The sequence below is a fragment of the Patagioenas fasciata genome, chromosome 6 (genome assembly GCF_037038585.1).
Source record: "Patagioenas fasciata isolate bPatFas1 chromosome 6, bPatFas1.hap1, whole genome shotgun sequence".
Classification (NCBI taxonomy): Eukaryota; Metazoa; Chordata; class Aves; order Columbiformes; family Columbidae; genus Patagioenas; species Patagioenas fasciata.
Window position 1 is genome coordinate 26,440,275 of NC_092525.1, and position 27,331 is coordinate 26,467,605.

Here is a 27,331-nt window from a genome sequence, read left to right on the forward strand (position 1 = left end):
CAGCAGTAGGTGGTATCTGCTAAAGTTTAAATCTTATATTAGTCACTGCTCATTAAATCCCTGAATGTTGGTAATGCATAAGTAAAGAAGAAATCAGTAAAAAAACCCACAACATACTGAAGAAGCTGGAAAAAGACAGAGAAGCAGCAAAGTCATTGCAAATCTTTGAGGGCAGGCAAGTGGAAAAGCGACATCCAAAAGCCATTTCACAGAGAAGAATGACCAGAGCCCAGACACAGGCACAATCACTTGCAGTGTGTGCACATGTTCTGGAAATGCTTTTATAGCCTAGTGAAGAACAGCCCTAACACAAAGAGTTTTGCAAATACAGGAGGGCTGTGAAGGAAGGTTTGTTCTCATCTCCTGTACCAGGAGGGGCGAAACTTGCTGAAATGCTGAGTGTCACCTGTGCTGTACATGAACCAGCTGGACAGGCTGCAGTGTCTACCATTTACATTAAAAAAAAAAAAAAATCACCAGCAAAGCTGTTTAATAGTGTCACTGATTTCTTGGGGATTTGGAGGGTTTATGTCTTGTTTGAGTGTTTGTTTGATTTTTTTTTTTTGTTTCTTTGTTTGTGGTTTGTTTGTTTGTTTGGGGTGTATTCTGCTTCTGTTTTTCCTCCCCAAAGTCTTCTCTCATTTTCCTGCCTCCTCTAGCTATTTCTGTAGATAAAATAAATGAAACCACATGAGATATCGGAAAGATTTTCAGAAGGCAGAGAGGAATTTTGTATCCCATTACTAGTAAAAGTCAGAAAAAGTGATTCCCGTTTTCTCTGCAGGCCTTATTTCTGTTTAGGGTCAAGTTTGGTGGCTAGCTTACATAATCTAGTTGCAATTTAACCACAATACCATCAGTATGTTCTTGATCTGTATGTACTGAAATTTATGCATACTTTGAGCTATTAGTTCTTTCATGTTTATAAACCTGATTTTGTTACAGGACTGTTGGTGAGGAATTCAGAGCTCATCAATATCTCATAAAAATGAAGTGATAAGATGAGGAAAAGATCCAGGATTTTTAGCTAATAGATTCTAAAATTTTTAGAAGGTTTATACAAATGAAAATTAAAATAATCTGTTAATAACCATATTTGTAGGAGAGAATTTCTAGATAAAATAGAACATTATGTAAACAGTGGGTTGGTAAGTGTGGTGTTCAGATGGAACTGAGTGATACAAACATTTTAAAGCTTGGCTATATTTAGGGTGCCATAGAATTATGACACCCAGAAAGATTTGATCAACAAAGCTAGAACCAACCATGTTTTTTAACTGATATGCGTCAAGTTTGAAATATGCAAAATCACCTGCAACCATTTAAGGTACCATTGAAGTGAAAGATATGTGAAAAAATTTTATACCCCACCTGCATATTGCAGAAAGTCTAATGATTTCTTTTTTTTTTTTTCCTGGACGATTTCCTCAATTTTTGCTGAATCTCCTCACATTTTTATCCCTTTTCTTTAGCCGCTTATTCCCATAACTCCTTTCAGTATAAACAAATTATTTTCCATGAAATACACAGGCCTGAAACTCAGTGGGTCCAATTTTCACCAAAAAAAAGGAAGGGTTTTCCATGGACGGTCTGACTTGGTGACCATAACAGGTGTTTTTCCCTCAGATTACTCTTACAAGGTTATAGAGTTCTTTTCTGGCTTCAGGTTAAGTTCTTTCCTGTCCAGTTAACCCAAAATTATATATAAACATAAATACTTTATAAATTATCTATCAAACTGGCATTTTATGTTCTAATTTCCCTCTCTTGTGAGATATTCTATTGCTTTCAAAATTTGAAATAAATCAAAATTCTGTGCAATCCAGTATTTAGTGAAGAATGATAGTATTTAGCAGTTCACATTTCAAATGTAGAAGTCTTTTGATGTAAAAGTCATAAGAGTTCTAACTTTGATTTTATTTTTATTGAATATATCATTCCCTGAGATTAGTCATCTCTCTTTTCACAGAGGAAATAGATTAATACTTGAGTATTTCACACCGTATGTAGCAAAATTAAAGGGAGCTTCCCCTCCATTTTCCAACCCCTACAGCACGGTCTGCAACAGAAGTGCGATGTTATCAGTGAGATTAAAGCATCGCAAGTTGCAGTTGCAACATCTTTTTTTCGGTAAAAATATATTAAAGTTAAAATATATTAAAACTTTTTTTCAAAGTGACATATTGTTTGGGGACAAATATAATAAATCCTGGAGATTATTTTTGCAATGATTTTGTTCTAAAGAGATCTCCCATTTTTTCCTTCAGTAGGTAGTTTGCCCCATTTCTGTTCCAATTTTGGGTGGTCTTAAACCAGAATAGTTTCAAAAGGATTTTTCTTAAAAAAAAATCTGCCCTCCACATTTTACTCTCTAATGAAATAGTTTATTTCGTTCTTTTCTTAAAGGGAGTTAATACTGTATAAATGCAATAATAACATCATAGCTTTCTTTGCAAGAAGCCAGACCTGTTACTTTAAGGATGGGCACTTTTCCTCTGGTAGCTTATGAAAATTTAAATTAAAGGGATTTAATAATTTAAGCAGCATAGGTTAGTGAATGAATGTTGAAGAACAGAGGGGTTTAAAATTGCTAGCAAAACACTAGACATTTCGGCGAATATAGTTCAATACTGCCTTCAGGCACTGATCCTTGCTAGGTGCGTGCGGGGGAGAGATACTTTCAGAAACAGATTATTATAGAGTTGAATAGAACTGCTACTCTAGTCATGACATTTTATCTTTGGTTATATCATTTATTAAATATTCTATATTGATTAATAAATTTCTTATACACTAAAGACCAAAGAATTTTGATCTAGTTAAGGTGTTGGCAGAGGAGACAACACTGTGGGGGGCAGAGGGGAGGAGGTCCATGCAAACTGCAATTGTTCAGGTAATTGCAGTCACCACAGACATATTTGTGTGATTCTTGTAAGAGAATAAAATGTTACCCTGAGCGCTCCTAAATGTCCTTCTACTTTAAGTAATCTCTATCATATCAGGGGGCGGGGTTTGGTTGTGGGCTTTTTTGTTTGGTGGTGGTGGTTGTTGTTGGTTGTTTTGTTTTGTTTTGCTTTTTTTTTGTGTTGTTTTGATCTGGGTTGATTGGTTTGTTTGTTTGTTTGTTTTGGTTTGGTTTGTTTTTTCTGTATACAGCCATCATGATGGTGTCTAAGTATCCTGGTACTGCATCCCTCCTTCTCTTTCTTTTGTTCCTTTCCACTGTTTAATTATGGACCTCATTTGTGGTATATCACAATCTAAACTAGAGGTTTTTTGCTTGAGGGACCTTGACTGAGATCCTGACCTTAGTGAAATAAGGAGGAGAGTGGGTTTCAGTGTCTTAAGTGGCACCAGAATTTCACCTCTGCCTTTTTCCAGGACACCTCTGGACAAAAGGAGCAAGTAAGAATGAAGTGCTTGAGTATTAAGCCAATTATCTCTTTTAATTAGGAAACGTATAGGAAACCCTTAAACTGAAGAAAGGGTAAAATCTGCTGAATAAATTATTCACAGTAAATAGTGCACCCAGCTCTAGTTCTGACAGAGATGAAGCTGCAGTGGCATCAAAGTGTCTGCTATTACAGAGTGTTGCTCTGACACAGATGTCAAATGACAAATCAACATGAGGTGAGCAGATGAGTCTTATTCCCTGCCTTGCTCAGCTGGAGAGATCGCTAAGGGTGGTCAAATAGGCTCCAACGATGCTCTTAGAGCATTCTTTAGCTGTAAAAGATAAATAAAACTGGCCAGGAGGTAACTTCTATAATTCCTTAAAGCTGCTTTGCAGATATTACAAAGGGTAGAGTACCAATAGCTTGGGAGCTTTTTACCACAGCATGGAGGGAGGGAAATCAGTAAAACCTTATGACCACCTCCTCTAAGACTGAGAAGAACCTGAAATTTAAAACAGTTTTTTCTACTGGTGAAATGGGTGTTTTTATAAAGGAGTTCAGCTGTGATTCATTTAATCAGTACTGAATTTATCTCCATATTCTTTGCTTGGTCTCTGGTGAGGTATCTTTGAAAGTAGATAACAGCGATGAAAATTGCTGAAGATGTTCTAAATAGTGATTCAAACTCTGTTCTGGGGATGATGTCCTGACTGTTCATTTTTTGCAAATGCCATGAAAATCATCATTTCCTTTGGACTTCTGTTCCCTTGTGCAATTCCTGTACCACCTGCTGAGTAACTCCATCTTCTTGCCCATTTTCCATAAAATTGAGTGCTTAATCAGGGAAAACCAAAACCATTGGACAAAAGGCTGTTTAAATGCTTCCTCAGGACAGGCGTGTAGGAAAGGGCCTCATTCATAATATTCATCATCCATGTAGGACTTTGGTAGAAGTATTTAAGCATATGCTGTGAAAACAGCCCTGTCTACGTGCAGAACCTGCCGTGACAGCTGGGGGACATGGAGTCAGGCAGCGGTAGCTCCAGCTCTGTAGCCACAGAGAGGAAATTTCAGGAATCAAACAGGATGCCTCTCTGGCCATCAAGCTGTCATTCATGCATTTTAAATTGCATGCCACTGATAAAGGCTAATTTTGACTGAAGTAATCTTCACAGCACCAGATTTTACTTTGGGTCGTAAGACAAACTGTTATAAAAAAAAAAGATTCTTTCACTCATTAAAAAAAATAAATACAAAAGTGAAAATCATTACTTTTCCTCATTTTTGCCCCTCCTTCTGTAAGACAGCACTTCCTTTACAGTCTTTGTCTTGAATTTAACTTTTCAAGGCAAATTTAAAATCTGTATAATTTTGTATCAGATTTCTGGCATTCTTGCAATCCTTTTTTAGAAACTCTGTGCAGTGAAGTTGAAATGCAGTTTACAATCCTTTAACATAGTGAAAATCCTTAATTTGCAGTGGCGCATTTTCACGAAGTAAAGATTATAATTAATGTATACGATATCTTGGCTAAATTTCTGTAGCTTTTTAATACCACTAAGCTAAAATTTCTGTAAACTAGTATCTTCCACAAAAGTAGAATTATACTGAAGGTGAATCTATGATCCTGTAAAAAAATGTACATCATAGACAAACAATTCATGTAGAAATATGTGCGTGTTCCTTTGAGAGAGGTGAATAGATAAACTGTCCAAGGTACAGGGAAATAGAGCATGGATAATGCGGGTTTGAGATATTCTGTTGCTTAAGTGATGCATTAAATCAATATTCTGCAAAGCTTTTTCTTGTTAAGTTATTTACTTGGCTGCTGTCACAATTCACCATTTAGGTCATCATCCTTTTAAAAAAATATTTTTTCCTGTGGCCTAATTTAACTTTATCTGAATACTTCAATTCCTCAAGTAATGAAAATTCTTCAAATGCTAAAGTCACAGCACTATTTTAATGACAGTATTTACACTGAAATTCTTTACTTGGTTAATTGGCTAAGGGAAGACTTGACTTTCAAGTGAATTATTAGTTAATCTGCATGAAAATCTACTATTACACATGAATAACAAAAATTATAAAAAATGGTGTTAATAATTTAATAAAAAGGGAAAATTCTTTGATAAAGTTCTGAAAGTACTAAAAAGAAAGACAAGTGTTCTTTCTTCAGATATTGTCATTTTAACATATATCTGCATAAACGGAATCTCAGAAGTTGCTGCTTCTCAGCCGTCAAAATCCCGATTCAGAAGCAATGTTGGAGCTGATGAGTGCCTTGTTGTCAGAGCAGCCCAAGGTGTGCGCTCCGTGGTGATGTGAAGGTGCCCCAGGGAAACCTTAATCCTCCCCTCCTTCAGACGGCGCAGTAAGAGCCGCAGAACTTCAGCACCCTGGAGGGATTTCGTTTGTCAAAGAAATAGGCACATCCTGGATCATGAATCACTCTTGTGCTAAGGTTTTACTGAGCTTCAGATAACAAAATCATTCTAAACCAAGCAATTTATACAATTATTTTTTTTTCCTTTAATCAAGATTCAAAAGGGTAAGATCACTTGCTTCCTTTTGTAAACTGTCTTAATGGTATATCATCTATACAGTGCTGACTGTGAGATATCGTTTACATAACATGTGATTAGTCACAGTGCCTACACAGGCATGTGCTAAGTCTGCACTTCACTTTCAGGTGTTTCTGTACTTTTGTGAAGAATTTTTGAAGGAATTATAATTACGAGTGTTGGACACAGGGCTGTGCTGGGATTTTCTTACCTTTCTTAGCAGTTTATTTTAACCAGACTAAGAAACAATGCTTCTGCAGAGAATTTCCACATCCTTGTTAGGGTATTTTAGAAATATGAGTGTTCAAAAAGTGATGAAAATAGTCAGTAAAATGCAAGGGTTTTGGTAAAGGAGACTGCAAAGATTAGGATTAATCATTTAAGGAAGCGGAAGAATTAAAATGGGTCATGAGGAAAAAAATTGCAAAGTATTGAAGCTTGCAGAGGAGAGAGATTGGGAATGTCTGTCACTTGTCTCTGTCACAAGGGATGAGAGAGGTCTTCTGCCTAATCTGAAGATAGAAAAATCAAATTCTTTTCATAAGAAGGAAGTACTTTTTCACACCATGTGTGATAAAATTGTGGAACTCACTGGCAAGATTACTAAGGCTAGACCTTGTTTCTTAATTACTGTACGGATATGAACTGTTTTGATAACCTTCCATTTTTTCTTCATTTATATTCTCTCCCAACCCCATGAAATTTTTTTAATCTGTTTCTATGTGGGATTCTGTTTGTTTGTTTTTCTCATGTGCATTTTCCAGTTTCTGGGAACTGATTGCAAAACAAAACATCTACTGTCTTGTTACCTACTTTTCTTCAAATTGCAGAATCTTTTTGAGAAAATACACAGATAGGGCAGCATAGTTATATTTCACCAGTATTCTGAAAGGTCATTACATGGTCATTTAGAAAATAAGCATGATTCACCAACAGGCTGTGAAAAAATACGGTGGATGTTGTAAATGCTGATTAGACAAAAATGGTTTTGGTGTGCATAAATTCCCTAAAGAAAGCTACTTTTTTTAATAATTCTTGATGTCAGGTGAAAAGAGACACAAATCTGTTTAGCAGAATTTCAAGTATGTAAGCCATTGCACTCATTGAGGTTAATGGTAAAAGAAATTAAAATTGTCTGGGGTAAATTAAGCTGGTTTTCAGATTAATAAGGTAATGAAGAAATATTTCTATAAATAAATATTACTGAATAAATGAAAGTGGCAAGACCTTCATTTTTTTTCCACCTATAGGAAAAAGATTGTATACCTTTCCTAATTTGTTAATGATTTGGTGAAAGTAGTATGTTTTTATTGAGGAATGCTGTATGCAGTGAGGCATGTAGTATGACTGTCAAAGCAGTGGAAACTCCATTTTGTAACTAGACAAAACAGCTAAACTGCATGAAGCAATCCGCTTTGTAATCAAAGTTGTTGTAGAATAGGTAGTATGGCTGCTCAAAAATATAGGCAAACTGAATGTCATGTCAAACCCAAAGATTTTACTATGTTCTTAGTGGGCTAAGAGTGCAAGAGGGTGTCATCGCTGACGTGGAACAAAATACACCGAGAAAAAAAATGATGGAATAGCTGAACTGATGATAACAAGAAGTTCCAATGAACCAAAAATTCACTAAATCCAAAAATGTAAAGTGCTGACCCCCGTTGACCTAAACAAGTTGTTAATTAGCAGAGGATTAACACCCTTTTCATGTGGTGGCAATCACTAGAAAATAATGTGCATACATCAAAGAACTTTAGGGTCTAACAAAAGATTAAACACAAAGATTCTGTGGATTATAAAAGTGGAATCTGAAAGGGGCACTACACTGTCCAGTTTGCAATTTTGAACAAATGATCAATACCTTAGAAAATAAGATATTTTGGGAAGAAGAACTCAAGTAATAGAAATTCACTTTAAAAAAACCCCAACAAACAACAAAAAACCAACTTATTTCTTTTGCATTCATTTCTGAATTCAGTGTCTTCAATGTTAACACTTTACAACAAGATTTATTACAGTAAAATCTGGACACATTTTAAAATATCTCCAATTTGTTCCGAGGTAGCCAGTAAGGAAATACTTTTTCTTAAATTGATTTTCCAAAAGGGCTTCAGAAGGTTTCATTCCCATTTTAAATGACTATGGATACCAGGTTGTTCAGTACTTTCATAAAACCATGACCTGAGATGAATACTGTAAAAGAAGTAAACAAACAAAACCCAGAATTCCCCTATTATTTTCACTATGTTTTGAGCTTGGAAAGGCTGATGAGGGTCAGATTGTGTATTGTGTCAGAGGACCTGTGAGGAGCAGCAGCACCCTGCAGCATGTGGGTGCTGGGATGCCGAGAGGACACCGTGAGGCCACAGAGGTGGGGAGAGCCCCAGGCCAGCACGGCCACCAGCCAGACCAGTGCAGCCTCAGTGGGGCAGCCACTTCGAGCTCCCAGCCACGGTGGGGGCAGACAGTCGTGCCCAGGAGCCCTCAGTACAGCTGTGACCTGAGGGAGAACAAACTGAGGAGCCCTTGTCAGTGTTAGTTGGGCCATTGGCTGGGTCCCAGCAGTCAGAAGCTTAACTCACAGTGCATTTCTGTTTAGGCTGACAAGGATCGAAACCACACCACCAAACACAAACAGAAATAAACCATTTTTGAGACCTCTGTAGTGACCACAACTTTGTAAATGTGTTTCTAATAGTTTTGAATGCAATGCAGTTTCAATCAAAGATGTATTGCTTTCTCTAAAACGGTTGGTTAGTCCTTAGTTCTGAATATGTGGCTAATATTCTGAATGTGCTTGTTGCAAAACAGAACTGATTTCCTTTCAAGATGCAGACAATACTTTCTAATTCAGATCTGCAGTAAGTTCCGAACTTGTTTTCTGATGTGGACTGTGGAGGCCCTGTGGGTGCTGCCTGTGTACTGTGCTGCTTTGCAGACGACCATCAGGGTGCAGAGGAAGGGCTGCGTCCCTCCTGAGTGGTTCTGTGTCACCACCTGGCTGGCAGTGAGGCTGCACACCTCAGCTCAGTGGAGAATGTGAAGAAACTGAAACCCTGTACACGTAGCCGAGAAGCATGCAGCTCTCACTGCTCTTATAATTGCCAATGTTGGACACTTCTGGATGTCTGCTGTCCACTGGGGAGATGTACACGTAGCCTTGGCCTCACCCAGGCTTGTGATTTGTAGCTTGATGAGCACTCTTCTCTTGTAAAGATCCTCTTTAATTTCACTATCCAGGCAAATATGAGCCATGAAACAAATGAAACTCTTAGTGTGTCTAATTGCTTGTGGGTAGTGAGTTCTGCAGGTTGGTTAAATGTTATAAAAATGTAACCCAAAGAGGTAACTTTTGTAACTTCATTTTTTTTTTTTTCCCTGAATTGTACTATTTCTGCTTTGTAGGCTGATAAATGACTATTAGAGCATTTCTTGCTGTTTATTTTTACTTCATTCATGTCTACTTTCATCTTACTCGCATCCTTTTTCTTTTGTTCTTTCTGCGGTATGAATTTGGCATATTTATGTCTTCACAATGGACAGATCATGGAGTAATTTGTATCATGAGGGGAAGTCATAACGATTCCAACTGTGATTTTCAGTGCTGTATTCATAGCTGTGTTCACCAGAAGGAGAGCCCTTGCTTCTACTCTCATATTTAAGGCCAGTCTTGCAGGACTGAAAACTGAGACAATTATTTTTCAGATAAACTGAGTGAATCAGACCTGGAAGTTTCTAGAAGATAATAAACAGGAAACTGTGCAACTTTTAGACTAATTTCTTCACGGAGCCACAATTGAAGCACAATTTCTGTTGTGAATTTGATCTCCTAATACTTGTGGCAGATTCTGTGTTTCCAAGGGGATTTTACATTATTAATTATAGTCCAATTCTGACTAGAACATCTTCTACTGGTGTGTTGTCTCTCTCACCTGTTCAACTATTAAATAAGCCTCCTGTTAACACATAGGTCTACAAAAAATATGCTATTTAATGTTGCCTGGTTAATTCTCTGATTATTGAAACATTACTTGATTCAGCATCAGACTTCATATGTTAATAGTGAAAAAATATTTAATAGTGAAAAAAGAAAACTAAGAGATCCAATCATCTTAAGAGGAAATTAACATGGTGTGCTCTAATCATATGTAACCATATATGAGAAAAGGTATTGGTAGCCTATGTAACCAATACTAAGAGGCGCTAGTATAAGTCTTTTTTCTTCAGGTAACTAGTAAGTTAATTCAGAAAGGGTTTCTATGTGTCAACCGAAAGCATGACTGTGTTTGATTCTCTATTATGGTTGCTTCAGGATTCTGATGGAATACTGCCTGTCAGTTATCTCTCTTCCTAATGAGATAAATGTTCCAAACTAAATTTTTGGAGGGCCAGATTTAAATTGTGCTTTCAGAAAATCTCACATAAGCAACTTTGACATTTGCTTTCTGCAAGTGTTCATGCCAACGGAGTTGATTATTTGAATACTGTTGGAAAGCAAGTCGATTCAAATACCTATTCATATAAGGTGTTGCTCTTTCAGATCTAGGAACTGCACCTAGGGAGAGATATTGGGTTAGACCTTCAGCTGCACAGCTGTAACTCTTTCTAGCAAAGTCTGTGTTAGTCCATAGCAGATTAAGCCTCTCTCTTCTCTTCTCTTCTCTTCTCTTCTCTTCTCTTCTCTTCTCTTCTCTTCTCTTCTCTTCTCTTCTCTTCTCTTCTCTTCTCTTCTCTTCTCTTCTCTTCTCTTCTCTTCTCTTCTCTTCTCTTCTCTTCTCTTCTCTTCTCTTCTCTTCTCTTCTCTTCTCTTCTCTTCTTTCTCTTCTCTTCTCTTCTCTTCTCTTCTCTTCTCTTCTCTTCTCTTCTCTTCTCTTCTCTTCTCTTCTCTTCTCTTCTCTCTTCTCTCTTCTCTCTTCTCTTCTCTTCTCTTCTCTTCTCTTCTCTTCTCTTCTCTTCTCTTCTCTTCTCTTCTCTTCTCTTCTCTTCTCTTCTCTTCTCTTCTCTTCTCTTCTCTTCTCTTCTCTTCTCTTCTCTTCTCTTCTCTTCTCTTCTCTTCTTCTCCTCTCCTCTCCTCTCCTCTCCTCTCCTCTCCTCTCCTCTCCTCTCCTCTCCTCTCCTCTCCTCTCCTCTCCTCTCCTCTCCTCTCCTCTCCTCTCCTCTCCTCTCCTCTCCTCTCCTCTCCTCTCCTCTCCTCTCCTCTCCTCTCCTCTCCTCTCCTCTCCTCTCCTCTCCTCTCCTCTCCTCTCCTCTCCTCTCCTCTCCTCTCCTCTCTCCTCTTCTCTTTTCTTGGATGGGAGAGTTCTCATACTTTTCTCAAAACTTGGTAAGATTATTTTTCACTCTTTAAAGGTCACAGATGACATCTTTTGTTGACAATAACTAAAACTCAGAAGTGCTGTCTAAAAATACTTGAAGCCAATGTATGAATTTTTACAAGATTCACATTCTGGGAACGTAGTGCCTATTTCAGTACTTATTGTTTATTTTCAATCCTTTCTGTTAACAAACTCAGTAAAGTTTGCTGCAATAACAGAAATCCACAGGTGCTGAGGCATGCGCTACTTGGAATTAGAATAACGATGGTGGCCACAAACACACTTATAGGTTCTGCTGGTTTTCCTTTTTCTTTGAGCATCCGATCAGATATAGCAGTTGTATGAAACAACGTGTGCTGAGGGGATGTGAAATACTTATCATAGCCAATAAGTATACGTAATAAAAGCGTTAATAAGTTTATGGTACTGAAGTTACTAAGAAATGTACATTTAGCTCAACTACAAGACTGTGAAACAATTCAGGGTTTTTTCTTGAAGGCATTTGTTTCCATAATTTTTCGTTTTCTTTTCCAGGAATATGGAGGGAGTGAAGGGGCTGATTTCCTGGTTTTTCAGAAGTTGAGTTTGTCATGGAAGCTTAGTGGATCGACAGAAATCAAAATGTGGGGAAGATATTGGTGTATAATAATCTTACTTTCTGCTGCTCCTGCTAATTCCAAACTTAGCCCCTGCTTATCACATGGTGGGAGCTATTCTTGTTATTATTTTCCTTAATATTATTTGTGTTCGGAGTTAGGTTAGCGCTGCACATCCAATTTATCACAAACTCAGTATGGAAAAGCCATATGGTGATCAAGGCTGGGAATTATGCCCCAAGTTTCACACTAAGTGCACTTATATGGTCTTATGGCTACTTACACTTGGTGCCCATCTGTTGGGATGGCAGGGGGCCCACTGCTAAGTTGGCCAGACAGTTGCCCTTGAGGATAGTTGCCAGACAATGTTTGAGCTTCAGTGGGCAACAGAGCAATGGAAAAAACATTGGGTTTGCTAAAACTGCCTCCCTATACCAACAATGGCTTCTAACACATGCTTTAATTTCTACTTCAGATAGAAAATATATGTAATAAAAATGTGACAATGATGATTTCTGCCCCTTGCAGTGGTACAGGTTATATTGCAGTGAGCAGATGTAAAAATCATCAAGAAAAAATGTTTCGAGTCAGACTGCAGCAGGTTAAAATGATGAATGTTCATTTCACATCAAATAGGCAACTAGAAAACAAACTGGTGTAATATATCCATGGAAAAATTAAAGATGCAAGTTCTAAATATGCTTCAGGAATTTAGCACTCAGCTTCAGACACAAAAGATTGTATGGTTCAAGTTGATATCCACCATTCAGAAGATGGGATGGTCTTTGCTAGTTTCAAACAACCAAACAGATTTTGCTTCATTATAAAGCTAAGGAATGAAAGTATTGTTTTGGAAAATATAAAATCCTTGAAGCTTTGCAATCTAAACCAAGTTTGGACATTGAAGACAGTGTATGAAAATAAGAGGAGGGAAATATAATAAGAAATAAAGGTATACATAACACAGCAAATGAATTTTGCAGGTTATAAAAGTAGAGATTAAGCTAAGAAAAGAGGAAGGAGGAATTGGGCAGCACAGAGTAGGTATCAGGAGACAGAAGAAGTGAAAAAGCAGGCAGGTTTGTTTAGTTCCATTAAGAAAAAAAAAATACATTGTAGTCAAAATCTTAGCTATAAGCTAGGAATTGACTACATTGAAGACAAAAGCAGACAGTCATGACTCCAGGATGGAGAAAGAAAACATAAGCAGGAAAAAGGGTTCAGTCTAAGAAAGAAAAATAAGCTTTCATGCGAAGGGAAGCTGGGGCTGGGGGAGAAGAAACAAACAAATAAAAAAACTACAAAAACCCACATACAGGTGGTTGCATTTGAAGTTCAGCTCTTCTATAGAATTGTGTGGATTAGGTCTTAGTAGGTCTAAAGCCTTGATTACTTGACAGTGTAGCTGAGAAAAAAAATCCTGCTGCTCTGGGTCTGGACAGTTCTTCCGCATCTGAAAGGTCTGCTCTGTCAGAATATCATCTCTGCCCATACGGTTGATTATTTATTGGTCTAATAACAATGCTTTCTGTACCTGTAGCTTTCCAAGGGGCTTTATAGTCTCATTTGAAAAATCAAGTTAAGCAGAAATACATGTTACTGAAAAATACCAATAACTTGACACTTAAACTTATCATGGGAGTTGAACAGTTTTGATGGAGATTGTATTGGAAGAGATCTTTGTGTCCAGATGGACAAAACTAATTAAGAACACAGTTTGGTCAGAACAATTGCGTATGATGGAGAAGGTTGCGTGCCAGGTCTTGTTGTACCTTCATTCCAGAAAATGCTGGTTTCCTACATGTCAGGGAAGTGCTCTGGTTCTCTGGATTTTCTGGAGGAAAATTGTCATCTTCTCCATTGTCTTGTTTTCATCTTGAAAGGGATCACTGGAATGGGATATTTTGAAAAATAAAAACTTCCCGGGTCACAGGATGAAGGAGCCATTTTCTCTGAAGCTTTAATGAGGAACAGGAAATTACTGACTCTAGGATGTGGTTTCTCACCCCAGAAATGTCCAGTGGGTGAAGGTGGTTGTAGATTCGTTGTCAAAAGTCCCATTGGATAACAAAGAGGAAGGTCTAATTTCTGCTACAAACATTGGTTACTGGCTTGACGCTCTCCAGTCTGCAAGGGGACATCCTTCCCTGTTGCACTAGTTGTGTAAAGAAATTATTGAATCAGAATTCTTGTTAGTGAATATGGTCACTCTTCTGCCCTGTTTCTAATATTAATTTAATAAATAGGTATGGTATTTTTTCAAATGATCACACAAGACACTATTGTTTCTCTGGGAGATTGGATCAAACATGCTAAATGAGAATGGAATCACCGATGTAAACCAGTAATTTTTCTTAGAATCGTATTTTTTGCAAGGACCCGTCACTGTGAATGTTTGGTTGTATTGTGTTGACTTCATGACATTCTGTTGCAATCATAAAATGAAGAGGTTAAAAATGAGGTCCTAGGATCTTTATTATGTCTTTTGGCTGTATAACATTCACAAAGTGAAATTATCTAGATTCATATTGACTTTCTAGGAAACTTTTCAGATGTGAACAGAAATGTTAATTTAATTTTTAGCTTGGCGTAACATCTAAGATTAAACCCGGTTATATGCAGTTCGTTCTGGACCTGACCTGTAGCAAAAACTTTTGTGTTTTAAGTTTCCCTGAAATAATTTAAACACAGTACCTATTAGTAACCAGATGTAATTTAAGCGAAATGCTTTCAGTTTTAACAGATGGGCTTTTCAAACGAAACTGTATGAAACTAGTTTATTCTGAGTGTTTTGTTCCTGGAGGGACAGCATTTTATTTAATCATCATAGCTCTTATTTGCATATTGTGTTTCATTTGTTTCATGACCACATTCATTAGAAGAAAAGACTATCTTGCTGTACATGACATTTCAGTTTCTGAATGAACAAGGACATGAGCTTCAGGCAACTTGCATTAATTTGGTCTGTACAGAAATTAATAACAACTGTACTTCAAACTTTCCCCTCAAAAATAATAATTTGAATATTCAAACATTAGAAAAGGCTATTCCTGACCCGTGGCCAAGAGTTTATTTAGTTGGCTTATTCACAGGAAAACATTTTATGTTGACAATGTATTACATGAATGATTTTGGAAAACATGAGCAGAGCACACTGTTCTTACAAAGGTTGGATAAATTTGTTTCCTAGGTGCTTGATTATGACCTGAGAGGCTACTCTTGATCTGGAAAAGGAAATGTCAGGTGTCAATTTCTAGAGAAGTTCTAGATGTTAAAAAAAATGTACTTCCTAATGAAAATCCCAAATGTCAGATTGTGGATCATTTAATGACCTCAAGAAAAGAAATTAAGGAGGAATGTTAATGTAATTAATTCTGAGGCCAGAAGATAACTATATGAAGTTTAACCTAGCATATTGCTAATGAAAATGTTTCAAGACTATCTTTTGGAAATACGTCCAATCTTGAAGTGAAGATTCAGGAAGGAGTCCCTGTTAAAGTTACTACACTAGAAAAGTACAACATCATAGGGAGATGTGCTAATAATAACACTTTTATGCCATCCTTGCAGAGAACATTCAGATGGGTAGTTGAAAAAAAAAAAATCTGTTTGGTATTAGAGAAGAAATTTCATCACATATACTTCATTTCTGGGGGGTGGACTTTTAAATCTCAGTTGTTTCATTAGGCACTCTTGATAAGCAAAGCATGTTCAGAGACCATCGCTTCAACGAGAAACCTCCAGTACTCTAGAAAGTCATGTTGAAACAAATATTTTCCTTTGAAGATACTGCAGTCTCATGCTTTCTGTTGGAGGAGAAAATCCTTTTCCGCTCCACCTTTCCTGGAGTGCCTTATATTTGCAGACTGCATACCTTTTCAGATCAAGGAGAACTATAGTTGTCCTTGTACCTGAGGCTTTTAGATTGTTTGGTTGGAACTAGGACTGACTGTACTGCCCTAAACTTCACAAGGTTGCTAATTCTCAGGAACTTTACTTTAAAAAACCGTCATCTTTGAAGTCATTGTGACTAGTGTATAAAAATAAATAAAAATACATTGGATTTAGAAGCTATTCTTTATCATAGTTCTGCTTTTGGCATGGGGAAATTTTGTAGCATGTGTCTATGTTTTTATTTTATTTATGGTATATTCTTTTTGCCATTTGCTTTTGTAAATGTTCAAGAATTTCAACTATATTCCTACAGTGACAATGTCTTTCTGAGAACCATCTCAGAAAACAGTTTCATTTTGGCTTCGACTTTTCACTTTGACTTTTAACTGACATTTCCTTTTTTTCCTGTATTCTGCTTTTACCTTATTTTTCTACCAGTTCAGTGATTCTAGACCTATTTCCAGCTGAACCTTAGGGGTTTGGCTTTCAGATGGATTGCAGGGGAACTGCTAGGCCCTCAAATAGAGAATGAACTGAGGCAGAGAAAAAGGGATGCCAGCTTTTTACACTCCTCAGTGTACCTTTTTCCTATCTAATCTGAAGACAAAATGTCCACAAACTGATGATGATAATAATAATTTTAAAAGTCATATCCCATTTCATGTTCATTACAACAATAATTTCTCAAAATAAACTAGACAAGTAATTGTCCAAAGTAGTACAGAAGATTAGGTTTGTTTGGCAATAACGGTCCATCTTATTCACTTGATTTTATCTATACAATCAGAAAGAAGGGTGCCAGGTTATGGCAGCTCAGATGAGGACAAAGTGTGGTCTGTGGCTTGAAATATTTCCTGGGCAGCCCACAGAGAAGCCTCAGACATTTGCAGCCATCTGCTTCAGCACTGAAGTCAATGATATTGTATCGCTTTTGCAACAGTTGCATGAATTCCCTTCATTTTACCTATATGTTTTTTTTTTAATTCCAAGTTTCCAAATACTTTTCTTGCAGATAATTAAACAGCTTACAAATCCAGTCTAATAAAACAATTGTATCAGGTTTTGCACCTAGTCTGTCTAGGGTTCCTATTTAATCTTAGAAAATGAAATATATTGTAGTAGCCATTATGTTGTTAATGCAAGCAAATTATGTTTAAGGAAGCGGGGGTACCCCAGCAAATCTCCTTTTATTCTGCAGCTCTTTTCTCGCTTGTGTTTTGTTAATTTTTGAGTGCTGCTCATAAAGCCAGGAAAGCAGTAAAGTCTTTGAAAAGCATGAAATAAATTCTGTTCAGTGAGTGGGTAATTGTTCAAGGTCATCTGTTCGTTGTCTTTGTCTTGATTGTTTGAATTAGTAGCTAATAATGGGGCTGAACCGTGAATGAATTATTATCCATAGGGCATATTTTGGGGAGTGTCAGGAAATATTACAGGGTAATTAAGGTTATCCAATAGCAAGGCTGTGTTACCAGCAGATGTCTAGTAATTACTATGTTTAAAAAGTGTGGGGATTAAACTAAGATTATAGCTTTTATATTGTCTGCCTTTACAAGTCATATTTGGAATTTATTCAGTTTTTTCTGCTGCCCTTTTCCTTTTGTTCTGATTGTGTCACTTAAATTCCAACTTAAACACAGGCCTTTCCTGGTGAATTAAAATAAACATCAGCAGATGGTACGCAGTGCATGTGTATACAAAATAGCAGTGTGGTTATTGAGGGCTACAAAGATAACTGCATTGATAAATACTTACTGCTACTGTTTATTTGTTAACAAGTTCTCATTCCATTCTAGGGCTTGAACATTAGGCTTTTTAGGTCCTAAAATAGTGCAAAAATCAGTTTTTTGAAATCTTTTTCAACAGTAGAACAGTATTTAATATAACAGGACAGCTCATTTTTTCATTTAATTTTGATTTGTTGAGTTGGTCATCTTCAGGCAGAACCAAAAGTCCTGAGTTCAAAGTTCTGTTGTTATTACTGACCCAGAGCTGGCTTAGTGCTACCAGAGGGAATGGAAGGGGAAGCATTTGTTTAGCCCTCGATCCAGCAAATTTGATTTTAGCAGATGGGCTGAAGGGAGATAATGTAATGGACAAGTATCTGTGGCATCTGGAATGTCTGGATTTAGCACAGTTGACTGGCACTGGGGTGGGGGGGTGGCACAGAAGCTGTCTGTGCAGAGTGAGCCTTAGAGGTAACAAGAAACCTCTCAGGAAAGGGTGATGACTGGGAAGAAACTGTCAGGATCTGGAGGGTTTGCAGCCGTAAAAGAGGAAAAGTGGGAGGTCTGAAAAATGGAGGAGAGGTATAAAAGGAATGAGACAGGAAAGGGAAATCTGGACAGTGAAGGCTTCTGAGCAAATGTGTATGTGCTTTCTGGGAACTGTGAAAAGGAGGACACTGGCATCTTGTTTTTTTCCTTATGAATAATTTCAAAATAATTTCCAAACACAAAATAAAAAGTTCAATTTACAAATTGTAGGTAAAGTGTTTTGATTCTGCCTCTCCATTCCTTTGCATCCTTTTTCATCTGACTGGCATTAAGTGTGATGAGCTTTTTATTTATTTATTTTGCACTCTGCTGGCATTGCAAGAGGGGATTACACAGAAGCACTATGGATTTGAAAGTCTAGCTACTGTGTTAGTGATTTTTTTTTTCTTTTAATTTTTAAAAATTTATTTATTGGTATGAGTCTAGCAGCAGGTGAATTAGTCTATGGCCAATGCTGCTAGTTGTTGCAGTCCAAGCCTCTGTTCGCTCTACCTGGCTTCTGTAGCCATCTTATTCTCACTTGAAGAAATTCAAAATCAAAGCTGAAATATGCTCAGAATCAAAGCTAGATCTTCTTGTATTTAAAATTGACTGGAATCCAAATTGATTTTGTTTGGCATTAATTAAAAAAAAAAGTTATGACTTTTCACTTATTAACCCACATTGAAACTAACACTTCTGATGTAGAAGCTGAGAACACGGAAGGGGAGGGACAGGGAAGGAGGGAAGGGCAGAAACAACCACCAGAATGTTTAGCGTTTGTGCAGTTAAAGGTGAAATACAAGGTATCTATGAATGTCTCTGTCTGTGGTTATTCTGAGTGCAAGTCCATATTCATCCATATGTATTACAACAGGATTTTCATCTGTTTAGATTTTCTGAGCTTAAAAAATGTGGGACTCTCATCAAATCAATTAAGAAATTCAATAGCTATTAGTCCCTTCAGTGAAATACTGTAATGTCTCTTGTTTGTATTCCAAGTCATTAATATCCATATGTTAACATGATAAATGGCAAAAGCTGATGTAAAATGCTCCTAGCTCTATAAAAGACATCCATCTTTCTTGGTTGTCCAGTTATTACCATACAAATGGCTGAGCTAGAGCATCTTTGAACTTAATGAGAGTATTTTTACTGACCTCATTGTACTTTGGAGCCAAATAGAAAGTTGCTCAATTTTTCTTTTAGCAAGTTATGAGTTTTCTTTAAAGAAAGTAAGATTGACATTTTGTTTGATGGAATTACTTAGAATACAGCCTAATCTTAACCTTTTGATCTGATTGCAAATTAACAGCCACTGAATTAGCAAAAGCCACTGTAGCTTTTATAGTATTGTTTTTGTATAGTCAGAAAAGAGGCTTAATGGAAAAGCTATATTTTACCCTAAAGCTTTTCTTTCACGTTTTAATGAAAAGAAACACCAATGATCACATTTTCCTATGCTGAGTTCACTGTTGCAGCAATAATGCTTTTACTGAAATCTCAACACTTACCAAAAATAAGCACAGGCAGTAACACACAAGGCACTGCGTTACTCAAGAGTGTGCTAGTAAAGACCGTGGTTACCTCAGAGAAGAAAAGCAGTCTCTGCAAGTTCACGAGCCTCTTGGATACAAGAAAGGGGATAAAACCACAGCAGTCATCAATAATGAAGAATAGCCAATGTAATGATGATCTGTCATGTGTGAGATCTAGTGAAGGTGGAAAACACAGCTGTAGCTGTGGGCTGATTTTACAACATCCACAGATTTTCTTAACCTTAATCAACGTGAGGCAAAGCCCTGCTTTTGCTTACTTTTGAAAAATGGTCTGTGTGCTTCTCTAGAGCAGAAAATCTCCCACACTTGGAGTAACGTTCAACAACCTTCAACAAATTTAAGAAAAGAAAAAAAAAAAAGAAGAAAATTCTACTTTTGTGATAGGAGGCCTTGTTCAGACCTCAGAAGATGAGCAAAAGACTAAGGTAGGCTTAACAACAAAAGTTAGATGAACTAATGAGATATGTTAGGGACTGTGCAGAACATCCTTGTTTTAAAATATGTGCATATGTTTCTATTGGCATGAGGTGTTCTACTTTTCACATTGATGCCGTTATGCAGAAGATCGTAAAGGGGTTTTGAACATTTATTCTTTTTTTATTTTTCTTTTTACCAAGAACTGAATAAAGAGCATAGAAGAAGATCTACAAAGTCAATGCTTTGCCTTATGATTCAGAGAAGGAAGAATGACCATTTTTTTTTAGTCATTCCCCCTGTCCCCATTTAATTCTCAAGTGCTGTAAAAGGTTGATATGTAACAGATGTTAAAAAAAAATTAAAGGTTCAGAAATTAGGGATGCTAGTAGACAAAAAAAGATTTTTGAATATTACTATTTTTGAAGCATTCGTTAAAGAAATGGGAGAACTTTGAACACTTTGTGTTTTCGTTTTAATTCTCAGAACGTAAATATTTTAAAGCTGTAATTTTTGGTGGATGATTACCATGACATTCTTTGATTTAAACCTGAAATGTTTTTAAAATTATCTTGACACACATAAAATTAACTGTGTATGGAAATCGATGAAGCAGAATCTGTATATGCTTAACTCTGGAAGTAAATAAGATTGCTCACGTACAAGATATTATAAAAGTGTTGGTCTATTTGCATGACCAGAGTTGTAGAGACAGCAAAGTTGCACTGAAGTCCTCAATTTGCCAAGCCAAGGTTTTTAGGATTGTATAAGGTGCCTTTTCTGGATAAGCATGTGTCCTAAATCAATGTTCTCACACCAAGCCGTGTACCCTGGCAAGCTCAGGCTGCTCCCCTGCAGCTGAGTCTGCCCAGGGGGCAGCAGCACATGGCACTGCTGCCAGGGTTAGTGACCTGGGAATCAGTAAGGAAATGGATCTAGAGGTATTCTGACTTCAATGTCAAGGAAAATGTGAAAGAATAGCTGATTTGCTGTAAGAAAACAATGACCTTTTTGGAAAAGTAAATATTTTCAGACTTTTGGCTTTGAAAAGGACACTTTTAGTTCAAAACTGTCCCTAATCAAAATGTTTTAATAAAGGTTAATTTATTTGCAAGTCAAATAAAATATTCTATTACAGTTTGGCCTAAATCTATTATTACTTAAAAGTTTTTGGTTTGGCCACTCAATTGGGAGACCCATTTTCCACAGATTTTGATTCTCATTCATTGCTTGGAATTTGAGGCTGTAACTTTTCCTCTGAGATGAGAATTGCGAAAACTGTACAGAATGTGTGGCAATTCCTCATCAGAGTCTAAAACTTTGTGAACTGTGAGGAAAAACTTCTTGGTGTGAAAGCCTGTAACATTAACTGCTTTTACTTTGAACATCTTTTGGATAACTAAATCTTAAATCTGACGTATATTAAGCATTCTTGTGGACATTTGTTTTTTATCAATCAAGAATGCATGTTCTAACATAAAATCTTAAAAGCAGAGGAAATGGTTCCCTGCAGTTTCTTCAAATCCCTTTTCTATAGATCCTTAAGAATATCCAGCCTAAAGATTGATTTCTTTTGTAACTTCAAATGTAAGTTGTTATAGCTGGGAGAAGAAATAATTTTGTGTTTATTTTTGGTGTACAATAGCCTCATCTGGCTCTGGATTTAACAAGAAAGATGGCTGATGTTTATTTTTAACACATTAAATCAAAAAGGACATACAAATGGTTATTTCTTAAAACATGATTTGCCTAACTCTTAAAAAGAAAAGGGTAATTTAGAAGGGTATCCTGTGACAGGAAATGACAAGCTGCCGTCACCAGGGCACGGGCTGGGCTGCGGTGCTGGGACCAGGCCTGAGCTGTTGACTCAGGGGGGAGACGCCTGCGCAGAGAAAGCCACGCTTTGTTCAACCACCGGACAGTCTGAGGGCTCGGGGAGGGGCCGAGGGGTTACACTGAGCCCGCCAGAGCCATCAGGCTTTAAAATAGCATGTGCGGCCTTGTTCAGTGAAAATAAAGAGTGCTGTGGCTATAAAAAGCAAAGTAAACGACCAGTTGACTGCCTCATTTATGCCATACGCATCTTTGAAGCCTAAATTTGCTATTTTAGAAAAACATATGGTAGGTTTGAAAGGAAAACCCAGGTTGTTTGGCTTCAGGTTTTTTTGTTATGTGAACCAAAAAGTAATTTTGCACTGAAGAAGCAAAAATCCTCACCTTTAATGTAGTTATATTAGTGAACACAAGTGTGTGCTACCTTTTAAAATCCCATTGGTAACATTATTTAGTATTTAATATTTAAGTGCCATTCATAAATGTAAATGTGACTGTCATATTAACTTGTAACTATAAAAAGGAACTTCACCGGTCCACAGAAATGTGAAGATCTAAATGTCCATACTACAAGTCTTTCTAGTTGTTAAAATTGTCTCTTATACATCCAGGTTTCAGATAAATACAATTTATCTTTTGAATATTAACCTTTGTCAGACCTAAGCCATGTGCAAAATCATTAATGCACCTTTTATAGGATTATTAAAAGAAAAAAAAATAAATAAATTGTAAATAACAGGAAAGTAAAAGTAGACATCTTATCCTAAATATGTAATACCTGTACTGAAAGACAAGTCTCACATAAGTTAGAGACATCTCTGAATTTTCTGGAACAGTAATGCTTAAAATATGGTTATCTCATTTTACTAACTTTTTTTAAAAAATTCTGTTCTTAAACCTTTATCCAAATATTATCTAACACGAGGAGGATCCTTTTGTTTTCTTTCTGTCTTACCAACAGTGGAGCTCAGAAAACCCAGGAAACTTTTAAAGCCTTTTTAGAAGACCTAATTTTATTCATCCAATGTTGAAAGCATATTGCTTGCTCTATTTTGGTTCAAACCTGTTATTTAGAAGTATCAGGACTTCAGCTCTTCCAAACTCTCTTCTCACACTGACTCCCCTGGAAACTCATTGTCTTTGGAGGAACATTTCTTTGGGTTCTTTGGGCATTTCAGTTCTTCATTCAGATCTCTAGTGAGCTTTCATGATTAGGAGTAGTAATCAATGTTCTTTAAGCTAAACAATTTATTTACCTTTGGTTTCCATTAGAAAAGGGACCAACTGTTAGAGAAATAGTTGTTTTGTACATGTTAATTTTTTTTACAGTGAAAATCATTAATAATTATTGCAGGTCCAGGCAATTTGATGTCATCAGGTTTTCCGCTTTTTATGCCTCTGTACCCCTTCTTGAATACAATAAAAATGACAATTGCAAGGGTTCTTGTTCTTTATCCCTTTTTTCCACTGCAGCTCAACTACAACCCTCTCTCCCTTCTTCTAAGGGATTTCCTCCCTACCAAAAGTGCTTTCTAATGCTCATAAAATTGCTTATCAAAATGTATTTATTATTTGGGGAGCATTAGAGTTGTTTGGGAGCATTTCCTTGTCTGTCTCAATCATCAGGTGTTCTGTGCAAGCACTTGGTGAGTGCTGTTGGAATTAGGATGGTCAGCTAATTTGTGATGATGCTTCTGTTCTTTAAGTGGATAAGTACTCATGTTGCAAATATTTTTGTCTAAACCTGAGCGCTTTCTTGGAATTCTTACACATGTGCCCTTGAACTTGCCTTCCATAACAATTTGGGCTTATATGCTCATAGACACTTTCATGGAACTGATCGCCAAGGGCACATGGATGCAATGTAGGAAGATCTATTTTTATAAAAAAACAACACCTAAGTATTGAGTTATTGAGAACATTCAACTGAATTCATTCCTCTCAAGTAGTCAAATCTGAAGTAAGGGGTGGTTAAAATTAATTTATAGAGTTGAGATAACATTGTTGAGTGTACTGTTTGTTTTTCTTCTATGTAATTTGCTGGCTACTCTTGATAGCTCCTTTTTCTTCTCTTAACGAAACTTACTTTTATATCTCAGGCAGTATTTTTTTTTTTTAAAAAAAGGAAATTTGTTTGGATGTTGCTTCAATGCAATGTGATAACTTGAATGGTTCATGACTGAAGGAAGTGTATACATCTGTTATTCAGTTTATAATATCTGTCTTATGGCATCAAATCAATAAGGCTGAATGTCTCATCTAGGAAATCAGTAAATAAACATATAGGTGTTTGTCCCAGTGTGCAGATTCATAAGGAATTCTTTTTATCATTGGAAGTCAATTTCCAGTGTCTTTAACTGTGACATAAGTGAGTTGTATTTCAGAGCTTGCAGGTCTGAGAGTTTTTCTCACCCATGCTCAGAAGCAGAGAGCATGGTGCTGTCAGGGTTCCTGGAGTGGGAGCTGTGGCAGAGCTGTGTGTACACAAGGTGCTGAGCTCCAGGTGCAGGTATTGCAGGTGCGTGGTGGGAATGCAGGTGCAGCAGGTCTTGGGCTGGGGAGACAGGGGAGAAAGAGAGAGGAGCCGGCCTAAGGAATAGACTAATGTCAACTATTTCATAGGGGGCTAGATGTAGTCACATAGAATGACTATGCCTTGCTAAATAAGTCAGGCCCATATGAGAGCATAATCCAGCATTTAATATCTGAGGAAGATGATCTCCATCTGTGTTTGTGCAGTTTCACAAAAATGAAACAGAATATCTTATTTTCTCATGTCAGTGATCTGTGACTGTCTTTCTCTGCCTTTTCTCTCTATTATTAAAAAAGGAGGGAAGAGAAGTTCTTGGAGATCTGTGAGCTAATAAATGTCTGGTTATTGCAAGCTAGAAGAGTACAATAGGAAGACTATCATTGTGTGACTTACACACTTCACTAGCATCTGTTGATAGCTAACGGTGGAGACAGGCCTGATAGTAGGACACTTTGGCGTTCTCCAGGAGGATTGTTTTACCTGCTTATAAACAGACCTGGCCCAGACTAAAATGAAATGGCTAGTGCAGTAGGGGAGTTGTTTTCTCCAGCTTAGTACTGGAAGGGGCCTTCTAGGTCATAACATTCAGCCAGGTTCTGTTCCAGGTCTAGAGGGCTGGGAGAGGTGAAATTTTGCAATAGATGAAAAAGATTCCCCACAGTAGAACAGAAAACCAAATATGGGAGAAGATGATGAATTAACTGAGTTGTCAGTGGAGATGATTTCCACTGTTGGGCTGGGCACACAAGCTAATGAAGCCAGAGGGAAAAGAAGCCAAAACCACCACCACCACATTCTGGAACACTTTCTGTATTTTAATAAAGAATGTGGAAAGATTTCTACCGTTCCAGAGGTCATTCCCCAGCAATGAGGATGCTGAAACAAGGCACTGTGTGTTGCAATTCTTTTTTTTCTGTTGTTTTGTTTTGTTTTGTTTTTTAATTCCTGGACCAGTGTCCCTTTTGTTTTGGAAACCTTTGGGAGGCCTGTCTCTCTTTTACAATTTGATGTGCTTAAAGAGGTGTTGCTAAATCAGACAGCCCACAGTGCTAGAGCACTAGAAACTTAGCTTTGTGCCTGCCAAGTGTTGAAGTCCCACGCTGTGGGCAGGGTGACAGATTTGCTCTGAGACCATGCCAGAAAGGGGAAGACTGAGGCTGCTGCCTGACTATAGCAGAGGAAGATTAGGAGGATATGGGGTGACAGAAAGGCACCCAAGCACAGCTTGTCATTTAGTGTCCCATGGGGACTTCTCTCTTAAGGCTGGATAACAAGAGAAAACCGCTTGGTGTTTGTTAGACAAGGTGGGATCTGTGGTTCACCAAATGTTACACAAAAACTGGTGAATCATAGATGATGTGTGTGTGTATTGACATTTTCTCACCTATAAATACTGTTCTTGCCTCACGAGAGACAAACTTTTTTGAATTCTAACACCAGAGGGTCCTTTCTGGCTTTATGATCTGTCTTATAGACTCGGTAAGCTCTCCCTCAAGTCCCTGTAAGATGATATAAACCAACAGTGCTAACTTCAAAGGTGCTTTATTGAGTATGATCAAGGAACGTCTAATGTCAATACAAGGGGCGTTCATTTTGCAGCTGGTTGGCAGCCAGCCAGTTGCTATGCAGTTATGGAGCTCCTTTATGTTGAAGTGGCTTTAAAAGTGTGCTGAAAAACACACTTTGGAAGTGTGGAAGGCCCACAGCTCTAGACTGTACAGGAAAGGGATTGCTTGTGTAATATAAAAGTAATATTTTTTTGGTTTACATTTAAAACAAAGGGAAAGGAAAGAAAAAAGAGGAGGAAAATAAAAAGGCAACTATGTATTTTGTCAGCTGTATATGCCAACCTGGTGACCAGTGCGAATCAGTTAAATGTTACCAGCAACCTCTTGTCCCACCAAAGATGAAAAAAATGAGGTAGAAAACTTGATGTAAAATATATAGTAGAATAGCACAAACTTTCGTAAGCCTCCTTAGGAATTCTGTGCCTCTGGATTTGAGTCCTTCTTGTGGTGACAGACACTAACATGAGACATTTCTGTCCTGCCTTGATTCATACAAACAGAGAGGGCTGAAAATAGCAGCTGCCAGTGCGAATGGCCAAAGGTTGAATACTTCAACTGTAAATTATGCATTCAAAGGAAGCTTAATGGCAGGTTATTTTGTAATTTCTCCCATTTATGTCCTAGTAGAGACTAGGCTTATGAGCTGTATTAGCACCTGTACCTTGGGCAGCTGCACACCTTGTTTATGGATGTTCCTTCAGGTACCATTTGGACAAATCATCTTAAAACCGTAGGGGCATTGTCAGGCATCTTCTAGTGGTGTCGAAGGTGTGGAGCTGTCTGCAGTCTGGTTTGGTGAGACAGCTGAAAGACAGTCAACTTTTCTCTCTGCCAGGAGATTTTAGAGAAGTGCAACAGCATTACTACCTACAGTATAGGCAGATTTGTTTTTACTCAGTTTTCTGTGTGAATGGATGCTATTCAAGTTACTGTGTTGCCTCCTTGGATTGTATAGGTTCATTTTTTTTCTTTACAGAAAATGTTTGCATCTCAGCCTCTGTTAATTCTTCATCATGTGAACAGTAAAGTCCAGCCCTCCCCCTCCCTGTTTTCTGAGTCCAAAACCAAAAAAACACCAGTTAAGGCTTCAAGCTACCCCTAAGTGAATGAGATAAGACTCCATTTGTCTGGCGTATTATCAGCTGATGTTCTTGTTAGCCATGAAAGCAGGGATAAATTGTGAACAACAGAGTGCATAAGGCAGTGAATGAGGCCTCAAAAGGAATGTCAGTGAAAGCTCCTCATCTGATTGCAGTTGCTGGCACAGAAGTGAGAAAAGGTTGATTTACGTTCTTATAATCTTAATGTGTTGTATATAAATGTTGTTTACAAAATCTAAAGTCTATTTTAATATTGCAAAATGAATTTATGCCCAGTCTGGAGATGCAGAATGAGAGCTAGATTCGCT